We start from the raw sequence: 23,845 nt of genomic DNA on the forward strand, positions 1-23,845 counted from the left end.
AGAATGGACAGGCATAAGTACAACAAAATTGTCATAATCTATATAATGTATATAATTTTGTAGAAATGCTGTATTATGATATTAATTGAAAAAGTTTCCAGTACATGTAATACCTTTAAAGATACTTCACCAATGAGGAAATTAGTATATAGATTAGTACCCAGTATTCTAAATTATAGTGAGAAAATGTAAACGGCTAAAGCAGTTAACTCACTATTTTGTGCTTAAAAGTTTGACGTAGTATAGAATATTTATGATTCTCACATCGGAGACTTTGCTGGTGGAAATAAAAAAAAAATGAAGGTATAGACTTTTTTAGAACAGTCTGATGAAACTTGAAAAGTCTCAGGATTATTCATATCTGAGAATGATGTCAGTGACCTCAGGTATTACAATATTCATATGCATGAGGATGTTCATATGGAGAGTGAAGATAGTAAGGTTAGAAAGAAAACTCAATAAAGGCCTAAAAAATATCAAAAATCAGAGGACATGTAGAATGTACTGGGATGCAATACAGTGCTGTTCAGAGACCAGGCTTGTATTTGGTCTGTTTAAATGTCAATCCTTACCAGCTGAGTTACCTACGGCACAGTACTTAGTATCCCTGCTTAGGGGCAGCCACCGGACCTACCTAAGCTTGCAAAACCTAAGGACCTCCAAAGTTCACAGGCCTGCAAAATGCTTTTTTTATTTTTTTAAGGTTTTGCTTATTTATTCATGAGAGACACACAGAGAGAGGCAGAGAAACAGGCAGAAGGAGAAGCAGGCTCCCTGCTGGGAGCCCCATGCAGGACTTGCTTCTGGGACCTGGGGATCATGCCTTGAGCTGAAGGCAGATCCTAAACCACTGAGCCACCCAGGTGCCCCACAAAATGCTTTTAATATGGGCTCCTGGAAGATCTTTTATTCCCAGTGCTTCAGTGGTCATTCATGGCTGGATCCCAGTATGCTCACCTAGGCTCTCAAAAATCTCAAATCAGAAATCATATTATATGTCCTCTGTAGGGTAATACTGAATTCTTCATCTCCCCTGCTAGTCTGGTCCAGGCAAGAAATAAATGAACATAACATCCATCCACATTTGGTTATTCCAGGTGATTTCCAAATAGTTACTTAAAATTTAATGATATATCCTTTTCCTTCTTATGTCTTGAGGAGAACGATGAAAACACACAGATATTACCTATGATAGTTGGGTTTTACCCTTAACCAAGTTATCTGAGTTAAACAGTTCTCCCATGAAATTTCTCAGGACCAATATAATTACTTCATCTAATTGTTTTAAGATAAAATTTGCTTTTCTTTGAATATTTTGTCTTGCCCAAGATACCCATTTTAATTTTTTTCTTCATAGATCTAATATTATTTGGAAAAACTGTTGAAAATATTTCAAAATACAGTTTGAAATTATATTTGTTCTGAACATACAGTTGTCCACAAACTCAGTTATTACAGATAGTACATTAACATATTCCCTTAAATTAGCTAAAAATCTCCTCAAAACCCTTGTATCCATGCCATTCACCAGTGTCACATTGTAGCCTCTTCTCAGGCACAGACTTGCCCTGGCTGAGGGACATAGGGATCTAGTTCCTTCTTAGGAAGTCACACAGGTGTCACATGCTTGCCCTGCTTGCCCTTCCCCTGTCCTCTTCCCTGTGAGAACATGCCTGGGCAAACCTGCTGCCTGATAAAGTTTGCAGAGTAAAGTCAAGGTTGTTGTTCTAGCCCATTTTGGCTTAGGCGACAAAAAGCCCAGTGAGTGCACCAAGACCAAAAAACATACTTAATTAAGCCCAGCCTGAATCATTCATTCATAGAACTGTAAGCTAAAAAAATTCTGGTTGTTATGTCAATAATTTGGTGGCTTCTATGCAGCCTTATAGATAGATGTCTGATAAGAAATACAATATTTTGCATGCAAAACATAAAGTCAGTTTTCAAGAAAAATGCAAATGCTGTGGAAATCAAGGAAAGCATACCTTATTTTGTTGAAAATTGCCAAGACTTAGTTAACAAATTATTAACAGTCAAATGGTCTATGGCCATCCCACTCATGGTTTTCAAGTTACAAATAGAATATTCTTGTGTCAATCTGTACTTTAGATGCCATATACATAATGGCTTTACAAGTAAGTGTGTGTGTGCGTGTGTGTGTGTGTTGTGTGTGTGTGTGTAGGTACGTGGAAGTATGCATAGTCAGTTCTCATTTTTGTAGACTTCTTGTGAATTTTCCTACCCACTGGGATTTATTTGTGACCTTAAACTCATGCTTATACTGCTTCCATGGTCATTCAGGAACATGTACCAAGCGGTAAACAAACAAACAAACAGAGTTGTGGAATATGCACGCTCCCAGCTGAGGATGAGCAAGGCATTGACACTCTGCCTTCCTGTATCAGCTTTCAACAACTAGTTGTCTTTACTAGCTCCACTTAGTGTTACTTTATTTTTTTTTTCATTTTGGTGCTTTTTGTTAGTGAATTTGCTGCATAAAATGTCTCCCAAGCAGAGTGCTAAAGTGTTTTCTAGTATTCTTAAGTATAAGAAGGCTGGAATATGACTTCTGGAGAAAATATATGATTGAGATAAGCTTCATTCACATGTGCAGTTCTCATACTCTTGCCTGTGAATTCAGTGGTAATGAATCAACAATACGGTATGCTAAAAAAATGTAGAGGATATTTGCCAATCTTTACCTGAGGCTGCTCTGCAATGTGCTAACATTAACTCCTACAGTGAGTGCTAAAACTGAAAAATATGGAAAATGCAGCTAACTTGGTGGATTTCTGAGCTATTAACTGATTAAAAATGAATTACACTGATCAGCATCACTGGGAGGCTGAAAGTCAAAGCAATTTACATGTTACAGGGTCAGAAAAACATTAAACTCTGATCTCAGCTAATGCTGACTGGCTCCCACATTTCATAAGGTGCTACACAGTGAACAATGTTATACTTTCAGAAGAGGCAGGTTCTGCAGATCGAGAGGAATCAGAAGAATTTTTTAGATACTCGCTAAGTGTCATACAGGAAAGGGTTATGCAGAAGAGCAGGTTTTCTACACTGATGAGGCTAACTTTTTTTAACAAGGATGTTGGCAAACAAATTTATATAACAAAAATTGTAAGTCAGTTGATGAAAATGTTGTGCCCAGAGAATCACAGGAACCTAATCCTATATCAGCCCTAGGAGCAATAACTTAGTATTTGCTCGTTTATTTAGTGTTTATAGCAACTTTATAGAACATTACTACCATAAGTAATGAAAATCAACTGTGTGTGTGTGCATATGTGTGTTTTAGAGAACATGTTGACAATACAAAGTTGAATAATGTGTTCCTTCTTTTCTCATACTTAGTACTCATTACTGCAAGGAAGTGTAAGATCCTAACCCCTTTATTTTGGCTGTCAAGGTAGTTGTGGCTGAGCTTTGGAAAAAAAAAAAAAAGTATTACCTATCATCTACCTATCTAGACATAGATGTAAAATTTTATTTTTTTTTTGTTTTTTTTTAGATGTAAAATTTTAATGTGAATCATTCTTTTTTATTCATATTATACTTTTATCATTTTATGATGTATGTGAAGTTAGCCATATTAAAAATGAAGATTAAGTATGAGGATTTCAGGGTTCTAAAGGGAACATTACAAAAAATGATTTGGGTCTAGTAAGATCAAATTCCACTATGGTATATTACTTATACATTAAAGAGAGGTCAGAAGCTCTCTACATTATAATTAAGAATTTGAAGTATAATTCTAGTGAGACAAGGAGATCAGTAGAGGAAGATTATTTAATAAAAGATGATGTGAATTTGTTAGTCACTTAGAAATCATGTAGATTCCTAATGCAAATCTTATATCAAAATAAATTCTGCAGGAAATTGATTACATGTAAAATCCGAAATTATAAAGTATGAGATGATAAAAATATTTTTAAAAGGACAAAACATTTAATACTCCAGACACACTAAAAGGAAACTATTGACTGAATAAAACATTAAAAACTTTGGTGAAAATCAAGATCACCTTAAAGCTGAAAGAAAATGAAAAGTGATAAGACTTTTCTGATTAGATTAAGAAGAAACAGATAGAGGGTTTAGGATCAGTAATGGCAAGTTAATAAGAGATTTGTACTTCTATCCTGGTAGTAGAGTATGTTGGTCTAACTTTTCTGAAAAAGAAGTTGGCCATTATACATAAAACAAAAACAAAAACAAAAAACAAAATAAAACAACAACAACAACAACAGAACAGAAACCTCTAAATCATTTAAGTTAGTAATTCCACTTTTAAGGACATATCTCAAATAAATAGTTGAATAGCCCATACTGCATGCACGCACACACACACACACACACACACACACACACACACACAAGCACCACATAGGTATCTTGTACATGACATTCTTTGCAGCCTAATTATAGTGAATTATTAGGGGCAACCAAAATTAGCAATTAAGGGTTTACTGGGTAAAGTTGTTGAAGTTATTTTATTTTAGGAAAACTATTGATAAGCTAAAAGAAAATATTCAAATCTCAGCAAAGTAGAAGAGGAAGAAAAGGAGGTGGAAGAAGAGAAGGAGGAAAACAAGAAGCCTCTGCCACTGCCATCTGGAGTCCAGAGAACCCTTTGAATGAGCACAGACTCGTTTTATTTACAAGTATAATGGAAACTGAGAAAAGAAATGTAGGTAATTCTCTAAAGATAGCTTCCTAATTGAGAAAATGGGAAAAAATGAAAACAAATGTGAAGAGTTACATGGATTAATCATAATTTAATTTATGATTCATTTGATGTCTAAAATGTTTTTACTTTTATATGTAGTTTTTGATGAGGCTTATCTAATAAATATTGGTCTGTATTTTATTTTAATTAAGATGCGTTTCTAGAAATGAATGATCAGGTCAAAGGGCAGTGATTTTCATAAACCTTTTGAAGAATATAAGGCAATTATTTTCACAGCAAATATATATCAATATGCTCTTTTTTGGGATTAAGAAAGATATTAAGACCATCTTACACAGTCAGGATGGCTAAAATTAACAACACAAAAAGCAACAGGTACTGGTGAGGATGTGGAGAAAGGGGAAATCTCTTGCACTGTTGGTGGGAATGCAAACTGGTACAGCCTGGAGAACAGTATGGAGTTTCCTTAAAATGTTAAAAATAAAATTATCATATGACCCTGCAATTGCACTTCTAGATATTCACCCAAAGGATACAAAAATACAGATTCACAGGGATACATGCACCCCAATGTTTATAGCATCATCAACAATAGACAAACTATGGAGCGAGCCCAAATATCCATTGACTGATGAATGGATGAAGATGAGGTATACACACACACAAACACAGAGGAATATTAGTCAGCCATCAAAAAGAATGAAATATTGCCATTTGCAATGACATGGATGGAGCTAGGGCATATTATGCTAAATTAAATAAGTCAGTCCAAGAAAGACAAATGCCATATGATCTCACTCGTATGTGGAATTTAAGAAAGAAAACAAATGAACATATGGGAAGAGGAAAAAGAAAAAGGAGAGAGAAACAAGCCTATAAGACTCTTTATGATAGAAAACCAACTGAAGGCTAATGGAGGGAAGTGAGTGGGGGATGGGCTAGATGAGTGATGGTCTTTAAAGAGGGCACTTGTTATGATGATCACTGGGCATTGTATGTAAGTGATGAATCACTGAATTCTACTCCTGAAACCAAGATCATACTGTATGTTAGCTACCTAAAATTTAAATTAAAAAAAGGTATTGAGATTTTTCTGAGTTGCAAATATTTAATATTCAAAACAGATATAATTTTTTCTCTAAATTTTCAAATAAAAAAATCAAATAAATGTAGATGACTCCTTTTGCAATCAAGAAAAGACTTGTCCTTTCAATTCCTTCCAAAACCAATAATTCTTCTTTTTCCTCCTCTCCTTTTCTATTTTTGAGGCCAACAAGCTTAAGTCTGGGGAGCAACTAAGATATAGAGAAAATAAGTTTCAAACGGTAGTTTTGACAGAGATTTTATTTTTATTCTGCTATTGCTAGGGCTCAATGATGCTCTATTGAATCTTACATTTTTCTTTATATCACCGAGAAATAAAATGTTTCAAATGGACTATAAGTGCAGTTTTATGAAGAAAAGAAAGTATATGAAATTGACACTTTTGTTCTCAATATATCTGTTATTGGTGTTAGTTTTGGTCATAAATCTGTTTGCTCCACACAAGAAGAAGTTGTTTTTGCTGCTGCAAGATGAGAGTCAATATAGTTACAGGAGAGTGAGTCCCATCTTATATTTCCTGCACATCATGAATTAAATTGTCAATGAAGTAATTCCTAAGAAGCTTTATTATTAGTACCCATCTGACAAGCAGAAAGGATAGCTTGATTTTTAAAGCCCCAGACTATAATGCTAGCAACTTATTGAAATCACATATTTCTATATAAATGTAAAACATTACTGTAAAAGTCATTGCGAATAAGTACAGACCACCACCATCATATTTTTACTGAAGTACTTGCCTCACTCTAACTGCACTTAGAAAAATACTGCTGTCCTTTCCTTCATACTGATAGCCTGTATGTCTCTCAGAGTTTTTTCTTCAGTTCATACACTGGCTGGAGTGCTGAACACAAATGGCAGGTAATATGTACTACAAACCCAAGCCCTTTATTTTTCAAGGTAATAGATTTGTGTGTTCTACATAATGCATCATGTACTTTTTCAAGTAGAATTTAGTAAAACCCTTTCAGATATTTGTAATTTTGTCAGCATTCCTTACCAGGTTGATTATGTCAATAAAAAAGTATGGCATTTTTCCATCAACAATTAGATTATTGTATTTTCCTTCTATCTACTAGAAATGTCAACAGATTTATTGAGTCAATTTGAATCCCCTAAAGCAGCCTCTTTATTTTTATGTAAATATTTAGTTTTTAAAGTTCAGGACTACTTTGAATACTTGTCCTTATTAATCTATACAAAATCTCTACCAGGATTCAAAAAAAATTAACTTATATTTTTGTTACTGTGTTCCATAAAAATATCAATGAGTATTTTGAGAAAAATTTGGATTCTTAGTGCTATCTTTTACAACTTCTCAACCATTAATTTGACCTGCTTATTTTAAATTTTTTATCAATCGTTACCTGATTTATACTCTGAGCTACGTGTTGAAAATCAACATAATGCAAATTCTTTGTGATCATCAGGTTATATCTATCCCACCAAGCATTGTCTTCAAGGCACTGTCATTGTGAAATATTGAATGTGCTTAATTTTTAAAAACAAAGGAGTGGAGAAAAAGAACATACATAAAATATCATTGTCCTAAAAATATTGCAATAATATAAGCAGAATTTTGTAGCTTTATCTGCATAAGAATATCATGAGAAATACTGATTTTCCGTAGGACCAAATGGAAGGCAACTTTAGGTTTGCTGGATTTGAATTTTGACAAATAGTAAATGTGACCATCTTAATGTTCTGCACTACAGGAAAACACTGCCTTGACCACGTCCAGTATCTCCTGGTGCCAAATGTTCATTACAAATGATCTTAGTCTTTTGAATAAAACCTTGATTTACTATTCTAGTCCTTCCTTCCCCCTCCATCCTCCATCTCAAATACTTCTAGTTTGTAATTCCAGGAGGTTACACACCATTCCGCAAACACACAATGCATTTTTATGCCACCATGCTCTAACTGGCACAAGAGTTAGACATGAGGAATCATCCAAGCACCAGTAAAAGGGGAATAAAATTGCCCTGGGAGATTAAACTGTAAAATCAACATGTAAAGAAGAAAATTCAATTTAGAAAGACTGAAAGCCTCTAGGGTCAACAGGATTTAACTCTAAAGGATTAAATATATTAACATATCTAAAGAAAGAATAAAAGAATTCAGAACTGTGAGAGAATTTAAGTAAGCCTGGAATTTGGGGAGGGGTGCGGATGAGTTCATAAAGTGTCAGAAAAGGATAGTCAAGAGAGATAATCATTCAGAGCATCTATAGAGCAAAAAAAGCTCACTATATAAACCATGTATGTGTGTTTATATTTATACACTCATATACACACATTCATACACACACTATCTCTATCCATGTTTGTATGTATGTGTCTGCCTGTCATCTATTCATCCTTGTACACATACATACACATATGGTTACTAGATATTTCCTCTAAATTTAGACTTTCAGCCATTCTAATGAAAGGAATAGAAGATAAAAATGTATTAAAATTTTAAAAGCAGATGTAATATTCTGTTTCTAATTCATATTTAAAAATAAACATCTATCTCAATTTTTTTCTAAATATCTTCACTTATTCCTATATCCATCCATTAAAATGTATTTCTTAAAAGGCACCTGGGTGGCTCAGTCTGTTAAGCATCTGACTCTTGATTTCAGCTCAGGTCATGATCTCGGTTTTGTGGGATCAAGGCTTGTGTTGCGCTCTGTGCTCAGTGGGAAATCTGCTTGGACTTCTCTCCCAGTCCCTCTGCCCCTACCTCTGCACCACTGTGCTCTCTCTCAAATAAATAAATAAATCTTAAAAAAATATATACATATATTTATTGAATAGATTGCCTTCTCAATATCAAATATTAAAAGTATTTTTTCACCAGACCATATGTATTCTATTCTACTACTGCATTTCTCAAAACACTAATATTTTTCAAGTCCTTGCTTTCATGAAATAAATCTGTATAGGCTTCTGAAATTTTTTTGACAATTGTAAAATTCATAAACAGCATAGTATTTTGCAAAATTTATATCACTTGCTTTTGTAATAATACACCATTATGTATATGTATATGTAAAGACTTTTTAAATGATAAAAAGAATTTTATGTCTTCATTTCTATGGGTTTTTTGTTTTGTTTTCCATAATTGCTTTCATTTTCCTGGACTGAGATTATATAATATATATATCTATATATCTAAAAATCTATATTTCTCTATATATATATCTGCAAAGCATCTGATATTTGCTCATTAGTTTTACTAATCTAGGTAAATATTCCAGAATCTTTGGCAGTAAGAGTGTTGAGTTTACAGAGGCTAGTGTAGTGCTCTGGGGAAACAGCAAACATAAGAACCACCCCCCAAGCTTTTGTGTTCCTGAGCAAACCACAGATGAGTACTTTCCCCTGTGTGATATGAGCCCCACTTCCACCCTCCTCAATGACTCCCTTGTTCCATAAAATGACGTTCTCTCCCTCATTAGAAAGTTCCTCATTAACAAAAATTTCTCCATATTGCAAAAGCTTGAGTAGAATCACAGACATCGGGCTGAGGAAGTTCATTTTATGGACACAGACTTTGGTGAATTCATCAGGGAGTTCACTTGCCTTCACTCCCATTATGTTTCACCATCAGTGCCATGGCAGGTGTTAATCCTTTTCCCCGAATCCCCTTTTCTCAAATACTTGTTGGCAAAATACTCAGATTTCACAAGCTTTAGCAAAAATGTTGCCTTTTTATAAAGACTTTTCTGACCTATTAGGTTCTTATTATTTGTGGTTTTTTAATAAGAAATCCTACATTGCTTATATGCGTGCTTCCTGCACCAGAATGCAGTTTGTATTTCTGTTGTAAAGCACACTGACAAACACATTGTAGGTAATCAATAAATGTTTCTTGACTGCCCAGTATTGAATGAATGACACATGGATAATGAGTAAATATATTAGGTATACTTGTCACTACTTGCAATGGCCTTTCCTTTCCTTATGTAAATCCTACAAGACATATTAAGCTATATACAGTGATAGGAACATCCTTTGGAATTTGCTCAGAATTACTCTTTTTATAATGTCTTTTACCCCACATTAATATACTCTTTAATGACATTCATACCTGCTTTAATCCCCCGCCCATGATTGGAAAGGTAGAGAATTAAGGTAATTTTTGGTACTTATTTGACACATTTTTTTAAATAATAGGATCACTTCATATGCCTGCTAATGTATATGGTACTGCCCAACAGTGACTAAGTTATGCCATTTTCCAGTGTAGTTGTGTATCTTGGAGTGAATTATTTTACTAAATATACCACAAATCACTGAAATATTTTATGGATGTCCCAAGGAACCTAACATCCCAGACAGTAATTTATCTGTGGGAAAAATTTGGGTAAATATTTGCAATTTAAACAGTGAAATTTTTATAATAAAGAGACTGTAGTGTACACAGACATTATACAAGTTGTAAATGTTAAGACTCTGAGAAAGATTGCTGGTGTTGATTGGCAAGATTATGTCCTGTAGTTATAGAGGAATGCACGGTATGGAGCCCATGTGAAATCATGAAATCCATGTTTTCAGCTAGCTTAGGCCATGTAGATTTCAAATTGTTTTTACACCTGGTTAAAATGTTATTTTTGGATTTTTTTAAATGCCTAATTTAAAAGCTCAACAGCAATTTGGCCTATAAAATAGCACTGTTATTATAACATTGTGATGAGATAAGATTAAATGAATCAGAAATGATACATTAATTCTGTATTACAATATGCATGGGTTTAAACATTAGGAGGGTGAATGGTCTTGGTATGTAATCAAGGATTTGCTATTTCCAAACATTTAAAAAATAGCTGATGTTTGCCAGGAAAAAGCTGTTGCTAGGCTCACTAATCTCAATTCATTAAAGTATTCTGTGAGTGCAGGGTACAAAGCTAGTCTTAAGCCGCCCAGTTAATATGCCCATGGGACACTGCACAGTACTTACTGGAGCCAGCCAATGGCTATATTGAAAAATGAAAGAATTTTCATTTTAGCAATAACCCAGTATACATCCCAAACACCCAGACCATGGCAGTCCACAGCTCTCACTTTTGAATCCCTTCTGCCCAGCTCTAGTTCATGCTTGCGTTCCTAGGTCTGTGACAAATCTCATCACTATTCAGACTTGCTCCTTAAATTTGTTTGGATTCCTGTGGTAAACACTAAAATCATATACTTGATTGAAATATGGGAAAAATGTATTTCTTTTTACTTTTGGGTAATAATCTTTATATTATCATTTATGCAAGGTTTTTCTAGTGATAGAGTGCTGAATTAATATAAGCTAACAATTTTAATTATGGACATTTGGCTTTGGAGAGAGGCAGGATGAAGGGTGGCAGGACTTTTGCTAGAGTTGCTCTCTGTTCTTTCTGTGGCTATTTTCTTGGTTCTGTATGTCACATAAAAGCTTCTGCAAAATGTTTTTGAAACAGTTAACCTTGAAGTGTATTTTTCCCAGGCACTTATCAATATTACTAAAACAAATATATGAAAATTATATTGAAACAAAAATGGTAACTTGTGAATTGTTTAGTTTTAATAAATGCTTAATACTTATAATGCTTTCAATTATATTGTGTTTAATATCTCTTGAAGTTTGGAAATCTACTTATTTTTGACAGTTGATCCCCTTTCCTTTGGGAGTGATCCTTTCTTGTCCACATCATTCTGAGGATGGGCATTCAACTTTGCCAACTTTGGGGATGGGTATCTGACTAAGGGAAATTGAAGTAAACCATCTTTCCGGGGAAGCCAATTAATCTAGGAATGGTTAAAGCTGGTCCTTTCAAGGTTCTTTTGGTATGTGTTTTTAATCCCTACCCCACCTCCTGATCAGATCTGTTATCTGTGAGGATAGAGAATGGCCTGAAAATAAAACTGGCAAGAGTTGAAAGCTCAGGGTAGTAAATCTGTCACATAAAGGTAGATAATATAGTGCCTGTTGTGTCTTATAACTCACATAATGCACCTTTCATGATCCTAGCTTCAGTGGATTGGATAGAAAAAATTAGGACATTGAAATGTGTTGCCACTATTTCCTTCTTTCAGTAAGATCCTATAAGAAAATGTGCCTTTGCCCAAATAGACCATCAGGAATAAAAGGAGAAATAGAATACATCCAGGTTTCCAGAACTACTTTCTGCAAGTGGTCAGTAATCAATAGGTCTAAAATCATAATAATATGCCTTGCAGTTTTAGAAAAGTATATCAAATTCCTGGTACTAAGCAGAGACATGGAGATAATTAATCACAAGAGACAAAAATTTCAATGTTGGCAGAGATAGAAAAAAGAGGAATGCCTGATTGCACAATTATTCTGGGTAACTCTTTCTTGACAAAGGCTAAAATTGTGCCAAAAAACAACAAAAAAAGTTAATATCTGGTAATATCTGGTAATTTAATACAACCTCCTTGCCATATCCCTGTTTCAGAGGCAGAGGCCAAGGTGGAAGCAGAGGAACCAGGAGAGGCTAAATGATAATGTCTGTATCCAAGTTACATGTTTGTTAAGGGTATGGTGCCGGGGTCATGTGTCATGAATGGAGAAGATACCTGATTTTGCAACTGGCCCCTTTTTTAAATCAGCAGTCAAGGACAATTTCAGATAATTGTCCCTATGTCATGTAAACTTAGCAGGTAGTTGTCTACCCACCAGAGTGATCTTCTAGTCCTCATGCTCTCCTTAGATATATCCATGGAAGACTGAATGAGGGGTGTGCTCTCAGAGAACAGATCTGAGGACAGCAAATTCCACCGTGGAAGCTGAGATCCTTGATATATCTGTGCAACAGGATATGGTGTGAACGATGAATGCACAATATTCCTTCTTTATACAGGAGTATTTTCTCTTACATGTTAGCTATTTATAGTTGCTTTGTGAGTATATTTTTATTATTCGCACTCAATATACATTTTGTAAGTAGAACTGAATGACTAGACATTTGGTGTACGTAACTGACTTATGAAGAAGTCCGTTTGGTTGGGGAAAATGCCATTTATTCAGAACAAGGACAATATCATTTTTCTTTTCAAAGTTAGGACTATCATACAACCTGTTTCAGGGTCATCCAGTTTGCAAATAAAGCTCATGTATACATCTTCAAAATGTGATTCTACATGATCACAGTAAAGCTTGGTAGGACTCTCACCGTTAAAAGCATCCTGATTCAACATCGTCTACTGTTTGTCCTGAATCACTGTATCTTCATACTGATTTGCTTTCTATTTTGTTTCCACTATCTTGGACCAATATTTTTGTTAAATATAGAAAAAAATGAAATTTGAAATAATAAAATATAAACCTAAACCATTTGTTATGATTTAATAGATATCAATTACTCCATCAAACTACTATAAAAAGTATTAAAGACTCACAATTCTTTTTACAATTTTATTTATTTTTGTGTGAAAAAGAGAGAGAGGGCATGAGCCAGGGGAGAGGCAGAAGGAGAAGCAGACCTCTGCTGAGGAGGGAGCCCAATGCAGGGTCCTGAGATCATGGCCTGAGCCAAAGGCAGACACTTAACTGACTGAGCCACCCAGGTGCCCTGACTCACAATTTCTGTATGTATTTCATTGCAGATGAGTAACAGACAGTTTGCAGGTCACATGTTGAGTAACTGGTTTATGCTATGGGGGTTCATTACTGTTTAACACTGTCTTTACTCAGGTTGAGATTCATAGTGGCAAGCAGATTGACATGCAGTGAATCTCTCTAATAAATGTTTGGTTAACTTCTAATAAATGAGTGATTGAATATATAAGAAAGCTCATTAAATTAATGCATCAGAAATTCCTGATTGCCTATCCCAATATCTATTTTCCTTCTTCTTTTAATGAGACCCCTACATTTAATTTAATTTAATTTAATTTTCAACTAGAGAAGTTTTAGCCATGTAAAATTAAAAGTTCAAGTAGCAGCAACTGAATAATATAAAACTTCAATTTTTTTCCAGTAAAAGAATCTGAAAATAGCAGCCCAGGTCTGCCATGGCTTCTTCATGGTCATCAGAGACTCTGTTCATGATAGCCCCCTTACTCTACCAAACCTCAAATGTCACTCACATCATCTTCATGCAGCAGACTGCTGGAACCCCAACCAATATCTCCACATTCTGGGCAAAGACTAGAAAGAAGAAAAACTTAGCAATGGTGTTTGCACTTTCTTTAGAAGCTTTATTCAAGTTCCACAACACTTTTGCTCTACCTCTGACAAGAAGCTTAATCATGTGTCTACAAAAATGTTTTAGAGAAGCCATGATAGAATCAACCTTTAGCTCAGCAGCAGCAGGGCACCCAGCTAAACTGTAAAGGTCTCTATCATAAAAACTGTAATACCAGAATCATGGTACTTTGTAAAAGAATCAACAGATGAAAATGAAAAAAAGGGGAAAATGGGGCTCTATTCAGTTTTTTATCTCAGTTCTGGATGATTTTAGGCCACACTGCCTCTCATTCTTTAATTTCAAATATGGAAATTGTATCAGGAAGTCTCTTCCTGTTTCCAGCATCTTCCATATAATCACAAATATTACTCCTGTCTATCTGCCTTTCTCTAATTTTCTGGCATTTTCATTCCCTTAAATCTAACTCATTCCTCAGAAGAACAGAGTATTTTCTTTTTCAGTGATGAAAGTTAAAATTCAGTAACTTATCCAAAGTTAAGCATCTAGAAAGAGGTGGAGTCAAGATTGTACTCCCTTATACTGTGATGATTCCATGAAATTGTGTTCAGTATTTATAGAAAAATAATATTGATAAAATTATCTTAGACATGCACTCCGTGTTGAACGCCTACTTATCATCTATTTGTTCAACATATTTCCACTAGAAGTTGATTTCCTAAAGGCAGTAAAATAGATTACAGACATTTTATATTGGAGTCTTTGACCAAAGTTCAGATTCAAAGATGTTGAGGAGCAAACAACTATCAATATCCTTTAACAAAATGTATTTAAAAAGAATTATTTGTACCTATTCCTGGCTTCTAAATGTACAACTTCAGAGAAGTGATTTTACATCAAAGAAGTGTACTCTACATTTTTAAAAGTAGGAGCATCACAGTCTGTTGTAGTGAATGTAGGTTATGGAGAGTTGAGGATACTATTATGGTGTGACTTTTGTGGTTTTGGGCTTTGTTGTATTCTTTGTATTTATATAAAGCAGTGCTTTATGGCAGTCACTAGGCCATTGCTTTTTAAGTACAGATGCTATTGTTTCATACTTGATTTGGGAAGGAAAGGGCTGTGCTTTAAATAATTACAGTTTGGTTTGCACACAGTTTTTGGTAACTAAGTATTAGATTCATTTCACATGGGGATTTATGTTTCCCATATGTTACACTGAAGTTATTATTCTAATAAATTTTGGGCCTTCATGTCAGATTCAATCTTAACAACATTCATACTCAGATCACATGTGTGACATCAAATACTGAATAACAATTATCTCTACTTCATAAAATCTATCTAAATTTTTTAAGTTGAACATGTATCAATGTTTATCTTACTTGCTTTATTAATGCGATGTTAATGATAAATTTGTTGTAATAGAAAGCAAGATTTTTCAGCTAAACATTATGTCCCTCTCTTAAAGTTTTCCATTAGCTTCCTCACCCTTCTTACCAATATCATGCATTTTTCTTCACTAGCCAAAATCTTAAAATAAGATGTATGTGTCTTAAATTTTATGTTTTCTCCGGGAAAATTTGCCCTAGCCTCATGAATTTGAATGTGGTAGCATAAAAATACAAATTTAAATACTTTTCTCCAGGTTGGAACTGAGAGTACATTTTTGCCCACTTTAATTGAGGTATATCAAAGCTACCCAAAATAGAGCTAAATACCCATCTCTATAAATAAATCCTAACATATAAAATATACTTAATAGATATTATTGATTAGATGAATGAATGCCTAAAAGTGAACTCATAAATGCATTCCGCAAATACACTCGACACAAAACCTCACTTAATATCCAATATTGGCTTTCTCAGAGAATGCCACTGAGATCCATGTGATTGCCTTTGCCTGCTCTCTTCATCCTTAACCTCTTGATTATCACATTCTGTGAACTAAGGAACATTCAGATCCACTCAGTCCTTTCTTTTCAATGTTACCACTTCAGTTTCCTGGTCTTAATTTACTCTCCAAATTGATTATGTCTTTTCCCTTAAAATTGTTATTTTCTTACTTTAAAAACCCTCAATGGATCCATTACCTGCAAAATAATGATTAAATTTCTTACTTTGCCCTACAAGTTTCTTTATGATATGGCTCTTGCCTTTCTTCTTGTAAAAAACAAAAGATTTCATCCCAAATGAATTACTTGTGGTACTTTGAAAACACCGTGATCTCTTAGCCTACATGTCATGATATAGATAATCCTGATTGCCTTTCACCTTCTAATTTCTCAGTGAATTTGCAGTAATCCGTCAATCTAGCTTCAGTTCCAAAATCAGCACCTCAGCAATTCTTAATTCTCCAATTTCTGATGAGCAAACTGTACCTTAATTGTATATCGAGTTATAGCTATGTGTCTATCTGCCACTGAAAATGGGCTTACCCAGGATCCAGAACATTTTAGATGATCACTAAGTGATTTTGAACAGATAAATTATTGTTATACCAATTTTATAACATCAAAATTAAAAAAAAAAAAACTACCAAGACTAAAACAGTTTTTAAAAACACTGGTATTATAATTATTTTCCAGTTTTGGGGTTAGTTTTGCCTTATTACTGGCTGAAAAATAGTGACTATTTTTTATTAATAATAGACAAGTGTTTTCTAGCCATCTATATAGTAAGAAAAGTTGAAGATCACTTTGCTAAAAGTCTCAGTGGTAAATTGACAATAATTTTCTGAAATGTTGAGTGTTTAGATTAGTACAGATTTTTTGTTGCAAACCAAAGTTTTCTTTTAAAATGCCAAATGACTTTTGAATGTTGAATTCTCAATCTAATAAATTTTAAGAAACACTGCCTAGGGGCACTTGGGTGGCTAACTCTGTTAAGCAGCTGCCTTCTGCTTAGGTCATGATCAATCGATCATGGTGATCAATCGATCAAGCCCCACATCGGGCTCCCTGCCCGCCCCACTCATGCTCTCTCTAACTCACTCTCTCTCTCAAATAAATATCTAAAAAAAAGAAGAAGAAAGAAATGTTGCCAAGTTTTACTGTTTATTACTTACTATATGTGCATATAGAAAAAAGGAGTTAGCACACCCTTGTGTGCTAGACCAGCATTTACTTTGAAGAGTTGGGTGTGAGCACAAGTTCTGTCTTTCATTCCTTCTTGCCATGATCCATTTGCATGGTTTTCAACTTCTGTGATTCTTACTTTTATTTTTATATTACCTATTTTTTAAATAAAGCTAACATATAAACATACCTTTTTATCAAGTAAAAGGTACTAAAATTAATGTAATTATAATGACTGGAAATGAGCTTGCTGTGACCTTCCTCCCTCTTTTTTAAAAGATTTTATTTATTTATTCATGAGACACACACAGAGAGAGGCAGAGACACAGGCAGAGGGAGAAGCAGTCTCCCTGTAGGGAGTCTGATGTGAGACTCGATCCCAGAACTCTGGGATCACTCCCTGAGCCAAAGACAGATGCTCAACCACTGAGCCACCCAATTGCCCTGACCTTCCTCTTCCCTAAGACTTACACACAGTAATCATGCTGACAGCAACAAAGTCATTTGGGAACTTTCAGCATCTTCAGATAGGACTCTTCCATATATCCATATGGTGTGAAACTGCAGTTGGTGTTCAGAGAACAGGGTAGTCATAGGTGGTTTTGTGCTTCAGCATGGAGAGTGCCTTTAATTCCATCCCCTCCCTCTTACTCCCAATAGCACTGACCCTCTCCAGTTCATCAGAAAGGGCTCTTCTGTTTTCTGTGGAGGTATAAACATCTGCCTGCCCAGGGTGGCCATGAGCCAACAGTCCTTCATGAAGACCTTTGGCAAACTGACCTCTTTTGCTGTCACTTCAAGAGTGACTAGTACTTATTTGTTTTGTGGCCTCTTTATGAGTTTTAGACATTTACTTTTTCCCCTTGCTACATCCATCAGCCACTTTGCCTCTGTATGCTCTCTGCCTATATTGTAGGTTATGATAAAGATATCTCTTTTTTATGAACATGGAAATCAGATTGAATTGCATTTTATTTAAGGAGTCAAGAAATACATTACTGTGCCATCTTGCCATTAAAAGTTGGCCTTACAGTCTTCAAAATGAGGATGATAATGCCTACCTCATAGGATTGCTGTGAAGATTTAGAGACAAGACACTGCAAAGCTTCTTAAACCTCTCAAGTTTGAGAATGAGTTGAGATTTGTTCCATCCCCAAGACCTCTAATAACAATGATTTTCCTGGATAAAATTGCATAAACATATAAGAGCACCAACTTTTAGCTCAAAAGAGGTGTGATAAATTTGTTTTCTCCCCTTTAATTTGGCTGATAGTTTTTAACAGAGGTACAATCACAACGTTATATAATTTCATTGCCTATATTTTAATTATCTAAGTTAAATGGAATGCATTCAAGGTTTAATTCCGTTTGCAGAATCAATATTCAATCACAACGTTTATTGCCGACTTGAATAAGCTTTTGTACAAATGAAGGGAAACAATGTCTAAATACCTTGGTAATATTATAAAGCTTTCAGAGAACTAATGACATTTAAGGACATCTCACTGTTTATTTCCTACTTAATTATATTTAAAGCTAGAACAGGAAGAATAGAATTCTAGTATATTAAACAGAAGAAAGAGAAAATACTTCCTAAGCCATCAGATATCCACAATTTATTAAAGAAAATATTCAAGATTTTTAAACTTGGCATTCTCCACAAAAAGCTGAGATATTTCGATTTTAATATCTGAGGGCTATCAGAAATTAGCTCCTCTATTATGACAACTTAAACTAATTAGAGCAGATAGCAAAGTTTTATTTATTTTTATTTTTCCCCCTGTTACAACTGAATAATGATCAGATTTCTTGATACAAAGATAGCAGTGAATTTAATGTTCATTGAAGATGTTCAAGAATAAAATAATCACAAAACCAGTTCATCACAGTATTGAGACATAGGTATGTACATCATATCGTATGGCAGACATAAAGCTAAATAAAATCAGCCATAGGGGAAAGCTGAGGTGAAAAGGAGTTAGAGCTAACTGGAAATAACCAGTAGTAGTAGAAAAGTAGTTTAAAATTAACTTCAAAACATATAGATGGCAGAGCAGCATGTTTGAGGAAAAAAAGCAAATATGTAGTGATGGATGAGCTTTGGTGTTTTTATTTGTCTTTCCATTTGCTAATGCTTCTGTCCTCATACATCTGCACAACGCACAAATCAAGGTAATCAGAGACATCACACTCTTGAGTCTCCTGTTTTAGAATTCCATGTTGTGGTTTCTCTTGGCGCTGCGGTGAGGGACAGAATAAGAACCAAGAGGAGAAACGGTGGATTCTGGGGTGAGGGGCAAAGGCAGTCTGAAACTTTGAGAAAAGTCTAGGCTTTTCTCCTTGGGTGGACCTGATCTTAAATTTATTATGGGATAGTTTGGACCTTATGTACAGCAAATGTATCCATTTCTAAACATCTGCATTTGTTTTGGCACACTTTTCAATCAATTGGATACACTATCCAGTTGGGTAGAGAATGAAGGATTTTCTCCAGAGGGAAAATAACATTTTCAAATGGTTCTCTGGATTTGATATTTTAAAAATGGAGTCAGTGGATTAAGTTTTCCATGACACTGAAACACTGCGGGTGTAGCACTATTCTGTGACCTAATAAGGTTACAGGTTTTACACAAAAATAGTTTCAGTGCTTCCATGTAGAAACTGATTTTAATACCCCTAACAAAGGCTAATGATGCGAGATTTAGAACCCTCATCAGGTAAAACACAGATTAATCCTGATTGGATTAGTTTAAATCACTTATATTTTGAATCACTTATTTGCGAAATGATTTTCAAAGTATTTAAGTGACATTTAATAAAACAGATATTTATAATTACTTCAACAAAATTATTTAAAATATGTGGCTGGGCTCCTAATAACTGAACACAGCCCTGCAGAGATCTTATTAGAAGATACAGAAATAACGAGTAACCAGCTGTTTGAAAAATACACACAACCAAAAGTTTCTAGCTCCATCCAAGATATCCCAAACCTTATATGTAATTTCAAAAATCTTCCTGCAAATTGTGCTCTGTATTTGACTCTTACAGCACATCACATTTTAGATGCTTAGTCTGTATGGGAAATACTTGGTCTGTATTTACAATTTGTTAAATTTACTGTTGGAAAAGTATATTCATATACCCCGGTTATTCCAAATGTATAAAAGTTTTCAAATGACTGAATTGACCATTAGTTTTTAAACTTAAATTTTTAATTAAAGTTAAATAAAATTTAAAAAATCAGTTGTTCATTTACACTAGCTACATTTTTAATTCTCAGTAACAGGATAAAAGGTTGCCATAATAGATAGAAGAGTATGCTAGGGTACCTCTTTCAAATATCTATTTTTAAACCAGAAGGAAAAACAGCACTAAGATTTGCCAACACAAGTTTCTAAACTTAGCATTTTCAAAGTAGTTTTTCAAGCTAAATAAATCAATACACTCTTGAATTTGGACATTATTAGTTGGTTAACATCATATATGAAGCTTTATAATACAAATGATCTCCAGTTGGTGATGAGGAGAGAGTCTAAACTGAAGTTATTCAGATCAATAGAGAAAATATGCACTAAATAAAGTCAAAAGAATAATTTTGGTATTAATGCAAAAGTAAATCTCAGTAAAGTAAGATAAGAAGCAATTCTAACATTAACTGAGATAATATAAAAAGCAAAGCAAACTTAAGGTTTGAAAATCGGGCAATAAAAGCATAAAGCATGATAAATGATCTCATTGGAGATATATTAACTCCTGCTACCAGGATCCTCTACTTTTTGTAGACAGCTGCAAGATTCTCAGTCTGCAAAGCATACTGTTTTTTGTTTGTTTGTTTGTTTTTGTTAAGATTTATTTATTTATTCAGAGAGAGAGAGAGAGGCAGAGACACAGGCAGAGAGAGAAGCAGGCTCCATGCAGGAAGCCTGACGTGGGTCTCGATCCCGGGGCCCCAGGATCACACCCCGGGCTGCAGGCAGCGCTAAACCGCTGTGCCACCAGGGCTGCCCAGCATACTGGTTTTTAATCATAGTTGTTTGACTCAGCCTGTCTGTTAGAGACTGAGTGACATGACACCATTTATGACAGAACAAAAAGAGAACTAACAAGTCACCATTATATCATCTGAATTTTCTGGTCTCAAACTTTGGCACATTTGCTTAAAACACCAGGAAAAGTTGGGGGAAGGCTTCCTAAGCTGTTGGGAAACAGTTCTCAATAGATCTCTCACGTTCCTGCATTCTTATGAGCAGAGGCACCGATTGCCCAGATATAGCCTTTATTGTGATATTGTAGTTACAGCATTGGAAGATAGAGGGTATCTTCCTCTGAACAACAGCCAAGCAACCCTACTTCCCATAATAAAATAGTTGGGTTTCCTAGGCTCAGGGTTCCACTCTTACACAACCTACCATGCCTGAAGGTGTTGATGGGCCTCTTTTAATTACCCTCTGGGGGGCATTTTTTGGGGAGGGGGGTCAGTCAGTTAAGCATCTACCTTCCGCTTAGGTGATGATCCCAGGGTCCTGGGATCAAGCACCACATCAGGCTCCCTGCTCAGTGGGGAGTTTGCTTCCCCCCTTTCCTCTACCTCTCCCTCCCTGCTTGTGCTCCCTCTCTCTCTCAAATAAATAAAATCTTTTTAAAAAATTTCCCCCCTGGGAATTGAGCTCAGAGAGAAGAGCAGCAGGAATGCTGATTCTTGGCTCCTGTGATTGCTATGGGGAATCGACTGTGCTTCAGCTCTGACTCAGGAGTTTTATGTCTTCTGGGCACTAATGAAAATGTGGCAAGGTGAACTGTTGGCTTTCAATAGAATGAAGTCTCAGACTTCCTGATTTTTGACAAAGTTTACATTGACACTGATTATAAATAATTTGCCCAGTGACCCTTTTATTTTGTGGAGAGCATTTTGTATTTTGTTCAATGGGACACAAAGGTTTATATTAAAAATGAAACTATGTAGATTTAAATGTGAATAGTCTTTTCAAAATTATGTCACAATTTGCACATTTCCATTTTCATGTAAATTTTAAATTTGTTAAATAGTTAAGGTTTTAAGTACTTTTTTATTTAATCACAAATATTTCAATAATTTCAAGTTATAAGGCAACCTAACCCAATAACATTTTGTCTGGTGAAATAAGATGTCCAATCTATATAAATATCCTACTAGAATGAGCTATATCACTATGAGATATCAGGTTTTGAGGACTAGTTTATTAAGGAAGAAATAGAATGTCATTTGATCTAAGAGTATGCTAGACAAAGTGTAAACCACCTCATATTCTACTAGGACTTGGTTAAGTGTTTATCATCATAAAGTGTCAATGCAACCTGATATTTGGAGAAAAATAATGTGTAGTCGGTTGTGAAATATTTTCTTTTATCAATTTATGATGAAAGTTCCAAGTTCTGCAAAATACTTCCTTTATGTACTCTAAATAATTTCTTTCTACTTTTCAGTCATGGTAGATGCATTTAATGTGAATGTAAATAAAAATGTATAAATAAAATGTTTTAGTTCAATGTTAGTTTTTTAAGTTTCATTTTCTTGAGCTGGCGTAGAGAAAAAAAATGTAAACCATTAACTCACGGAAAACATTTTTGCCCGCAGTCTTCTCTTATTTACTCATTTATTAAACAAATGTTATTGAGTTCTTACAATAGATACAAACTGGTGTGACTGTCTAGCTCTCAGTAATTTCTCCAAAGACTTTCACAATGCTACTACTCTTTTGTTTTTTTTTCAGTGATGACTGATTTTGGCCAATACAGAATGCCCCAAATTAGAGCTATCATTTTTACTCTTCCCCACAACAGACATCGAATGTGATTGGTGCTACTGTTTGTAATTTCCCCAGGGCTTGGTTGTTTAGCTTTTCCTTAATTTCTATGAGCCTCCCCAATACTCATTCATTAAAGTCCATACCACAGTTTTGCTCATGTTAGAATTCGTTTCTGTTGCCTATAATTAAAAGGATATCATTTATTATGTTCTAAGAAATGGATATGTTAAAAAAATGAGCAACTATGATCAAGGATCATGCAATTCAGTGGAGACCAATAAATCATCAGTTGCAGAGACATGAGATAATTGCTAACACAAGAATAAATCTTGGGTTCCATGGGAGACATCTGACAGACTTTTAAGCCAGTCCTGTTTGACAGGGTACAGGGGTGCAAGGGAGAATTAAATTCCTCTACTTTTCTTCATTTCTCACATCATTAAACATGATGAAATTGACCTGGAATATCACTCATTTTAAATTGTATATCTAATCTTCTCACCATTCTGATGCCTCTACCATCCCAAAGTTACCCAGAGGGAGCCAACACCCACTTAGGGCTGTGTGTACTGTGGAAAGGTGACTTTCAATTCTATCGATTCCACCCTCTCCTCTTTTTTAAAATAACAGTAAAAAATAATATCCAGAAAAAAAGAAAAGCAATTATAGATCACATAACTTACCTATTTTTTTAGAAATTTTTAAAACAAAATCAATAATGCTTTGCAATATAAAGGAGGAACTAGGTCAAGTAATTTAAAATACAATAAAGCATATTTTGATATGAACATACTCATGTATGACTATACTAGAATATAATAATCAGATGTTTACAAGTTATGTAGAATCAAGTGAATATGGCAGCTAAAAGTACAAAATAATACATGTTTTTTAATGTCAACTCAAATACATTTCCTCTGATAATGTGATTTTCCAAGATGTGACTGTGATTAGTAAAGACCCAAATAAAGCAAAAATCTTCCTTCAATTTACATGGTACAGTTGACTCTTGAACAATGTGGGGGTTAGGGATGCCAGCCCCCTAG

This window comes from Canis lupus, chromosome 22, assembly GCF_011100685.1.
Source record: "Canis lupus familiaris isolate Mischka breed German Shepherd chromosome 22, alternate assembly UU_Cfam_GSD_1.0, whole genome shotgun sequence".
In the NCBI taxonomy this organism is placed as follows: Eukaryota; Metazoa; Chordata; class Mammalia; order Carnivora; family Canidae; genus Canis; species Canis lupus.